This window comes from Triticum aestivum, unplaced genomic scaffold (genome assembly GCF_018294505.1).
Source record: "Triticum aestivum cultivar Chinese Spring unplaced genomic scaffold, IWGSC CS RefSeq v2.1 scaffold63717, whole genome shotgun sequence".
Taxonomy (NCBI): domain Eukaryota; kingdom Viridiplantae; phylum Streptophyta; class Magnoliopsida; order Poales; family Poaceae; genus Triticum; species Triticum aestivum.
Window position 1 is genome coordinate 1 of NW_025232041.1, and position 9,624 is coordinate 9,624.

Below are 9,624 nucleotides of genomic sequence, written 5' to 3' on the forward strand. Positions count from 1 at the left end.
TGTCACTTCTTAATTTGTGCACCCAGGGTCATGTTTTTTTTCTACCACCATGTGAGTGTTCATCATTCCGATTTTTATATGGCAAAAAAAGTAAGTCAGGTTATTAATGGTTGCCATGCATCTAATCTAACTTAGTTGCATCATTCATAGGCTAAAACTGCTCAATGATATATCAAATTCCATGGCCTCCCCTCTAATGTCACGACAATAGATAAAGAATGGGTCAAAGTTAGTTTATCGCATAAAGAACTTTCTAAGTTATGTTTCATCCTTCAGTTCATTCACAGCTCCAACACCACTTATCTAATGTCATGAGACGCGTATACTGGTTTCTTCCAGGAAGGACAGACAGTGTCCTCCAGCTTGGTTCACCCAGAAGATGTTTGTTATCGAAGACGAATATGAGCATGCTTACAGGGTACATCACAATTGTATCTTATAAAACAATTTTAAAATTCATTCTCTACTGAAATGTCATAGCTACGCGCTTAAACAGTCTTCTGATCTATCTCAGGAACAGAGACATATAATATATGATAATGACCTCCTTTACAAGTCCGAGCATCCTCTCTGTAATATGATTCAAGTGTGGTACAACTACAAACTTGTTTTTTCAATTGTATGAATTCTATTGTTATTTTAGTGTTTTGCACAAATATTTTTCAGAAGAGAAAAAAGTGATTGTGCAAATTTATTTTGCTTCACTATTTAATTCTATGATTTTCAAAATCCCAGTTTCTCCGGTACTGTAACTTATGTATCAAATCAGACTAATCTTTTCTTTGTTTGCAGCTTGTATTTCGTAATACGGTCACAAGGATGATGTTATTTCCAACCTATTCATGAATCATGTGCATTTGCCACATATATTTAAATGGTCATGTATGGTTCATGGAAGCCATGCTAATAATCTAATGGTCAGTTAGAATGTTTTCGGAAATTTTATTTCAGGATATTTCTAGATATTTCTTCGTCTAAGAATATTGTTTGATAAATTAAACGATGATAAAGATGTACTTTCTGTTGTCCATAAAGTATGCCCAACTTGATATGTAGTAATGGATATGTGTGTCGCATGTGTGTGATTACTACTTGGATGGAAATGAGTTGTGTTTACAACATTATTACTCCCTCTGATCTATATCAATTGTCGCTACAATTATTATGGAAGCGTGATGACTACACTTGGGGCACAGGTGGGTTGCGCCGCATGCAGCACCGAGGACCTCCCCTTTGCAGCACCCCAACTCACAAAACCAGGCAGTCAGCAGCAGCGCTGCTAGCGTTAGTAGCAGTTTGTCTACCGCTTGCAGCAGCAGAGCTCAGATGGCAGCAGTGTCTGCCATTTTGGAGCCTCAGGCTACAGTTTTGCAGCAACCGACTCGCAACACCAGCAATGCCATCATTCTGTCCAATGTGTTGGAGTGTCTATCTTTAGTTTTGCAGCGTCGACGGCAGACCTCGCGTCCATTGCCAGCAGACTTGCAGGAGCAGCAGCATATTCTTACAACCGCGAAGTGGTAAGCTTTCAGCAGCGGCAGCAGAACAGTGGTATTGCTTGCGTTTAGTGGCGACAGTGCTTGCAGCGACAGCGTGCAACCGTGCTCACGGCATCGTTTGCAGTCAAACAGCTGCGGAGATAGCAGGATGCAACATTGCTTGCAACGTGGCGATGGTGGAAGAAAATGAAGCATGCGATGCTCTCGGTCTGGAGTAGGGCTCACAGCATTTAGGGCTCAATTTATTGACTGAGACAATGGAGAGAAAAGAGAGGATAGGGGCAGACTGTGATGCGCTCGACTTGGAGGAAGGCCAATGGCGCCACGAAATTTCTGGAAATGGTAGGTATGTGGTAGACGAGTGGTAGACAAGGGAAGCGGCTGATGCAAGCGTTGGAACAGTTGGGTGATTGAAATCGTCTTTCAACAATGAATATGTTCATCTTCACCTGCTCAACTATGAAAAACGTCCAGGTTTCACCCTTAGCTATATATAAAATCGATAGTTAACACCGTAAGTATTCAAAATAGGGCCTGATGCAGCCTAAATGGTCCCCATATTTAGTTTTGACAATTGCCACACACATGGAGAAAATGTATTCATTGCATAGAAAAGCTCTGGCTCCACAATGCTAGAACTTACTCAGCCTTATCGAAAAAATCAAAATCAAAATGAATACCTTCAAACTAAACTACCTAAGGAAGAGAACCAGGCAGTAGTCGGTTGCCTATAGCGCAATTATGCACGCTCACCCACCTGCATTTGAGGCGCGGGCTTTGCAGGGTGGCTAATTTCTTCAAAGAAAGAAAATGCCCCAAGTGCTAGTGGCGATGGGTCAAGTTTATGTTCGAGAAAAAACACCTAAGGAATGCATGCGATTATTATGTTTAGCTAGAGATGTACTAGTGTTACCTTATTATACGAGGTAATGACGGAGTTGGGACATTACTGTATGAGTAACTACTATATGGGTTTTCACGGATGTCTCTTGCCCCAGCCTCTTGAGCAGATATGCCAACTTGGAGTTTATATGAACCCATGGAACAAAATAAAAAAACTTAGACAAGCTGCTGGAGCAACTGATAGGCAGTTTCCAACATAATCCATTGCCACACTGGATAACAACAGTTATTAGTCCCTTAAATATGGAAATGAGAGTAGATCAATAAATAAAGGTAGGAGACCGCTCAAAAAAGGTACAAGGATATCCTTACCGTAGCATCAACCTTGTGAGAGCAAAATGTCAAGCAATTGTCTTGCTCAAGAATTTTTTATGCATGCATAACAAAAGGAAATATAAGTAAGGTCAACATACAGCTGAAGCAACTAATTTCCACTACACCCCAGTAATAGTCTTCACTTTTCAATTTGTAAAACCATGATTGTGAAATCAGAGGAACAACTGAAGAAAAGCAGATTCGCAGAATCACTTAAGCTTACATACACTGAAGATTCCATCCTTTACTGATAATATTAATCTTGTAACATGTTCTCTTACCAAAGATGCAAAGTGCGCTACTTCTGATGTGGCAATTCACTGCCAGAACTTTTGGAAGGTGATTTCTAATTAAAGTCAAGCACTACAATATTCTAGAAAACTAAAAGTACATGACATGTTAATCATCCAAATACAAGTGGCTAAGCTAATTTATTCAGTCTGAAACTTCAGGTCCTACAAAGGATTGTGCTTCATCCATGTTGGAATTCAGCCCAAAGGATCGATCACATCAAAACACACACGCACCGAAACTTTTAGCCAAGATCATGTATCGTGCCCTTGTTTTTCCCTTAATTTCTTTTCTCTTTTCACCCCTTCAATAAAAATCTCATGATGTTGCTCTGGCTGTGTATATACATACATGGGGGATGTAGTGGTTTCCTAAACCTACACGGACTCTAAACAGCCGAATCGAACTAACCTAGTACAGCTAGCCTAGTACTACACGACTATGACTCCTACTTGTACTACCACGTATATATCCTAGCCGACTAGTGATTTCCTAACGTGACATGGACTAACCAAGACCTAGTACTACTCAAAACTCTTGTTTTACTACTACACATGACCATGTATTCCTAATACATGGAAACTAACTTAACTACAACTTAGACACTAATCAGACTTGACACTAATCAAAATTATGCTAACAATCCATCCTATGGTTAACTACTATAGAAAAGTTATGGTACATAAATTAAGAACATTCAAGCTTAATACTATGGAGAAGTTCAATTAAAGTACCTCTAAGAAGCTTTGTCTCATTTCAACCATAGGAGTTAACTTCACGGTATGTCCCAAATTGAAAGTCGTCGCATGATTCTCGAATGACAAACGAAGTAAATTAATTGATACATTACCCTAGAAACATTTCCCTTCAAGGTCTGTCAAAATGTATTAGTAAATAGTTGCACTCAACAATCCTACAAACCATGCATAACTGCGTTCTGAGCTTAAAAATGTTGGTCTTGACACTTATTTTTAGAAGGAAAAGGTGTTATGGCTAGAAGCGGTACGTGTGATAATAAGGATCCTCCCCAAGCAGAAGAAAATATCTAAATTAGTAATGCAGAGAGCATAGTACCCCCCCCCTCCCCTGTAAAAATCTTGGCAAACAATGTTTAAAGATATTTTTTGGATCTCCTACCTAAAGGCAACCATACACATAGCCAATACTTTGCTCACCAGCACTATGTTCACAAGTTATCCATGTATTAAAGGAATCTCTTTGTGAATTATTAGTGTTGGTTTATGAGTATAACTGTGATACTAACGATTCTTTGAAAACAGAAAACTGTAACACTAATCTTTATGCAACAAAAGGTTCGGCATACTGTTGTCAGTTGTTTACCACCTGGAGATAGGTCGCTGCAAGGTTCATGGTTTGGCCCAAAATACAGACGTCAACTAGATTCGAATATACTATGAGATAGTCGTAGTTTGGCCATTGGTCTGGATTTCATTCAAGAAATGGGAGTTTGGGAGAACAGTTGTATCTTCAACCACATGAATAAGCAATATAAGTTGCCAGCTAGCGAATAGCTCAATCCATTTGACTAATGTGTTGTGTAGCTAAATGTATCAAGTACTAATTTCTAAGTCCTACACACAACTGCATCTTGCGCTGGTTCTAGAAACTATTTAGCATCTTTCAAAAGAAATGAAACCAGAAGCTTACTTTGGAGAGCAGATCGTTCCAAATGGCCCCCGATGCAGTTGTTTTCACCAATATCTTCTCCAACTTGTCCTGCTGAAACTAAAGGGAATCAAAACGTGATGGCTGTGAAGAACTGTAGAACACACGGAGTAACATATGATGCACATCATACCACGACTGATAAGGATAATGTTAAGGTTGAAAGCTCCGGAGGATGCTAAATTCTAGATGTCTGGAATTACAAATGTAGCTTTGGTGTGATCTTTACTACCAAATCCACTAAAAGTTGTAAGAAAATAGGCCCGGATGAATCAACATATGGGAGGGTGCTGTGCATAACATTTTGTCAATAATAAGAGATAATTTGGTACAAAATATCGATTGAAACAAAGAATAGGTATACTTACCCCTTCAAGTGAAATGTTACTAGTAGGTGTAGCTAACAATACATAAAGAGGGGAGATATTCTGGTCTCGACATGCAGTATTTGTACCTCGAGAAAGTGATACAGTTAGTTGAATCCTACATCCATAACACAAAATTGGTCAGCTTTTGCATGATGTAACACATAAGATTAAATTTCGATAGTGGTTAGTACTTGTAGTATCACATAGATTACACATGAAAGAACTTAATTTCTTGGGCCTTGTTTAGCCCAGCTACCATTTTGGTGTATGTAGGGCAGCAACCAAGCTACTATTTCTTGGTCCTTGTTTAGCCACATTGCCATTTTGGTGTATATAGGGGCAGAAACCATCTAGCTCTATGTCAAATATTGCTAACTAAAAGTAGTTGCCCTACAATATCAATATAGTGATTATTCCTTGTTGAGTTGTGTCCTACATTGCCGCACCGAGAAAAAATAATACTCGACTTTGTGTACAATATTTTATAACATGTGTACATTTCGACTTACAGCTTGTATCGCATCTAATAAGCTCACTGTGTTGTATATGCTGCCATAATCTATAAATATATGATATTTAATTGAATGGAACAACATATATCAGTTACATGTTTAATTTGCTAGAATATTAATATGGTCACAATCTTGCAATAGATGTGGGATATAGTCATATGCTATCAATTAGCTCATGACTATTGCAAAGATGCATCGATTTGAAAATATCATCCTACGTGAGGATGTCGGGCAGGGCCATATCAGCGATCTGATGATATTTTCCACCTTAGTGATCTTTGCGCGGATAGTTATTAATGCTTCCATGTGTACATCAATGCACCAAAAATGGGTAACACACAAATCTGGCGGAGTGTAACATTCTGAAAACCTTGGATCCCTATATATTCTACTTTTCACTAACTTAATTATGGTTGTTTACTCTACATTTCATTATCATATTTGTCTGAAATGTTATATAGCCAACCTAGGCATGTCATTAGGAATGGCAATAATGAATCAAATTGGCTACCAAATGACTAGACAAGCACTAACATTAATGATGAGGTGCATTACATTCTTCAAATTATTGGGCAGACTCAGTTATGATCAGATCGATTCTACGATTTCATCATGCGCATTTACAGTTTTATTTAATCTTTATGGCGGTAACCTACATTGGCTATCAGGTTCCATTAGGGCAAGCCTTGACCAGGAACTACTCAATTCATATATATATTTGTTGAATAAAATTGATGTCATTAGATTCATATTCCAAAGTACTAGCCTTTTGTGGTTATGATTTTTTCTGATAAAAATGTACATAATAATAACGAAATTCGCTATGCATTTTGAAATGGAGGGAGTAATAGTGAAGTCTCTGATATGCTGGAAAAGAAAATACTTTCTGAAATGGAACAGTTAATCTTTTGACATTTGGATCTGAATCAGAACAATATTTACACATGTCCTGCAATAGATTATAGTCAAAGCTTGTAGTATACCTCTTCTTTCATCTTGCTTTTATCATGTAATCAAGGAATCTTTGCAGGAAAGTGGGCTGCAAAGGTCAGTGAGACATCATTGTTACGTGATCACTTACATGGTGAAGGGTGTGAGTGAATAAGCACATGCAATCCGTGTCGAATGAGGCCAGAATTTTAAAAAGAAACTTACATTTTTAGCGGCTCGATGTTGAATAATATTGTACCACTCAACTGGTTTGTAGTACAACTTGAGACTTTCTTCTGAAGCAAGCTTCTCAGCTGGAGACAATTGAGGGCACATCTGGTTTGCGGACGAGATTAACGAAATCCGCACTTGACGCCCTGTACATAATTTGCAACAGCGTCAAATAAAGAAGATACAAGTAATATCTTTTCACTATTAATAACAAGAAAATCATTCACCATATTTACATGGTTGCATAAGATCAACTCAATTAGTTTCTAGAATCAGGATGCGACCAAACAACGCAAATTAGATTTGAAGTGGGGAGTCATTAATTCATGGAAGTCAGAACTTTCCATATACTAGTATCTAGATGTGCGACCATTATATTTATCCATAGAGATTATCAACCAGTGATGAATCAATTAGACAATCACCATTTATTAATTTCCAGATATAAACAAGGTTAGCAACATATATACTTGAACTAAGCAACCATTAATTTTTGGAACTACTTACTGTCATAAGGAGACTTCACTATCTACCACAACAAAATACCCCCCATCAGGTATCATGATGCAGCCCGCTATCCGACTGGAGCTCTAACATCATATGTATCTTGTCCCCCAGGGTTGATATCATAGTTGCAACCCCGCATGCCGATTACCACATGACCCCTAAGGTTCAGTCCTTTTGAGCTTTTGATTCTCCAGAATCAGCTTTTGGGAAACTTCCCACAAAATTATGTAGAATCAATCATCGAGTTATTTTCTGAGATTGTAGTTAGTGATTGTGGGATGAGTTGTGTGCTGAAATGTCTATAATGTCCCTGAACTAAAGCTGGATGTTGAATTGCCAACACTTCGTTGCACCATTCCTCCGTTCATAGTAGCAATTTTATTTTTACATACTTGCACCATTCATCCATTAATACCTCACAGTAGCATCGTGCATTCACGATAGCAATTTTTTTACATACTTGCACCGTTCATCCATGCATCTAGGAAAAACTAGCACAATTAATCCATTCATCAAGCAAATCATCAACTAAAAATCAACATACATCCATCTAACAAACATCCAATTATCCATGTACAAGAGAAAGGAACAAACAAGAGACAGAGAGATGAAGAGAGGCTCACCCCAGCTAGCAATCAAAGGAGACGAATTGCTGGTAGGTGGTGGCGACAAGGGTCACCACCGAGGTTGGACGAGGCCGGGTGGAGAGTTGCAGGGCGGAGCTCGGCAGGGATCAGAGGAGGCCGGGCGGAGGACGGCAAGGCCCACCGGGTTGGGCGCGTCGGGCTGCGCTCGCCGGCTGTTGCAGGGTCGGCCGTCGCTCGTCGGAAGGGAGGAGAAGAGGACGGGCAGCGCAACAAGGAACCCTAGCTCGCCACTCGATTCGTTCGGCGCCGGGTGGGGATCGAGCGAGGAGACAGCAGAGGCCGGGCCCAATCGTTTTCTCGAGGGGAGGCAGGTTCGGCAGTGGGTGGGCATTTCCCTGATAAATTCGGGCTGAAATAAGGGTAGACTCCTAAAAGACAAATGCTTTCTTTTGAGGGGACTCCATAAGAGCATCTCTACAAGCCCCTTAGAGCATCTCCAGCTGCGCCCCCAACAGGCCCTCCTCAGGCGTTTTTTCCGCGCCGGCGCCCAAAAATCGGCCCAGCCGCTCCCCCAAGAGGCCGTTTTTCGGCGGTTTGGGCCGAAACTGACGCCGGCGGACCCAGGCCGAACCCGGTGCGCTGGGGGCGCCCGGGGGCGCCGGGGCAAATGATTTTGGCACGAAAGAGGATGGGCCCGCCGAGTCAGCGAGACACTGCTTCGTCGCCCTCATCGCCTCGGTTCCCGTGGGAATCAATGCGGCTGGCCAAGGCTGTCACGTTGCCGCGCCGGTCAGCCTCCATTGATGCCACACGGGCGGCGCAGTGAAGGCGCCACGACGCGTGTCCCGCCCTCACCTTCCACACGTCGCTCGACATGTAGCCTCTCGCCGCTCCCGCTCGGCTATAAAAGGCGATGTCCCCGCCGATGGACAACAAAATTCTCAGTTCCCCCCACTCCGGCACACAAAGCTACGCTCTCCCCACCTCCCCGCCTCCCGTCAATGAACAGATGGCCGAGAGGTTTCTAGGAGACGGCGCGGCGGCGAACGGCTTCGGCTGCCGCCACCTCCAAGAGCCGGAGGCGCGCCTCCTCTACGAGGCCGAGTACCCCCTGCCCCCGGACATGCGGGTGCCGGGGACGTGGAGGCTGAGCGCCGGCGGTATCCTGGTGTCGCCTGTGCCCGAAGGGGCGGCGTGGCGGGCCGAGATCGCCCGCACCCGCTCGTCCCTGTCGGAGGAGCAACGGAACAAGCCGCGGTATGCTGCCGACAACCACACCATGTGGTCCATGTACTTCGCGCGCCGCCACGAGGAGCAGATCGCCTCCACCAACGGCGTCATCCCCCGCAGCCGCCTCAATGCCGACGGGCAGCGCGAGTGGTGGGGTTTTCCTGGTCGCACCCTCGAGGCCGTCCTTGACCATATCGAGTCCGGCAACGTGTCGCGCGACGAGTACCCGCCGCGCCCATCCTTCTCTCACTGCCGTGGCAGCTCCTGGACGCCGTGGCGGATGGAGCCGGGGTCGCCCTTGTTGTCGGGCTCCGGCTCGCCGGCTTTTCGTCCCGTCAAGCCTGAGCTAGAGGAGACGCCGCTCGGGCGCCGCACTCGTAGCGGCACCCTCGTCATCAACGAGGGTTCCCGGCCCTCCCCGCCTAGTCCGGCACCGGTGAGGCGCTCCCTCTGCCTGGTCCGGCCGAAGCCCGAGTGGGGGCTGCTCCCCGTGAAGCCAGAGCACATCGACATGGTGGCCTGATACGTCTCCGTCGTATCTACTGTTCCAAACACTTTTTCCCTT

General features: G+C 43.3%; 1 pseudogene; it reads right to left on the bottom strand.

Annotated features, from left to right (window-relative positions):
- Window positions 1-2,412: 2,412 nt before the first annotated feature.
- LOC123175890 (polycomb group protein EMF2B-like) lies at window positions 2,413-6,840 on the bottom strand (annotated as a pseudogene).
- Between the last annotated feature and the right edge of the window lie 2,784 nt (window positions 6,841-9,624).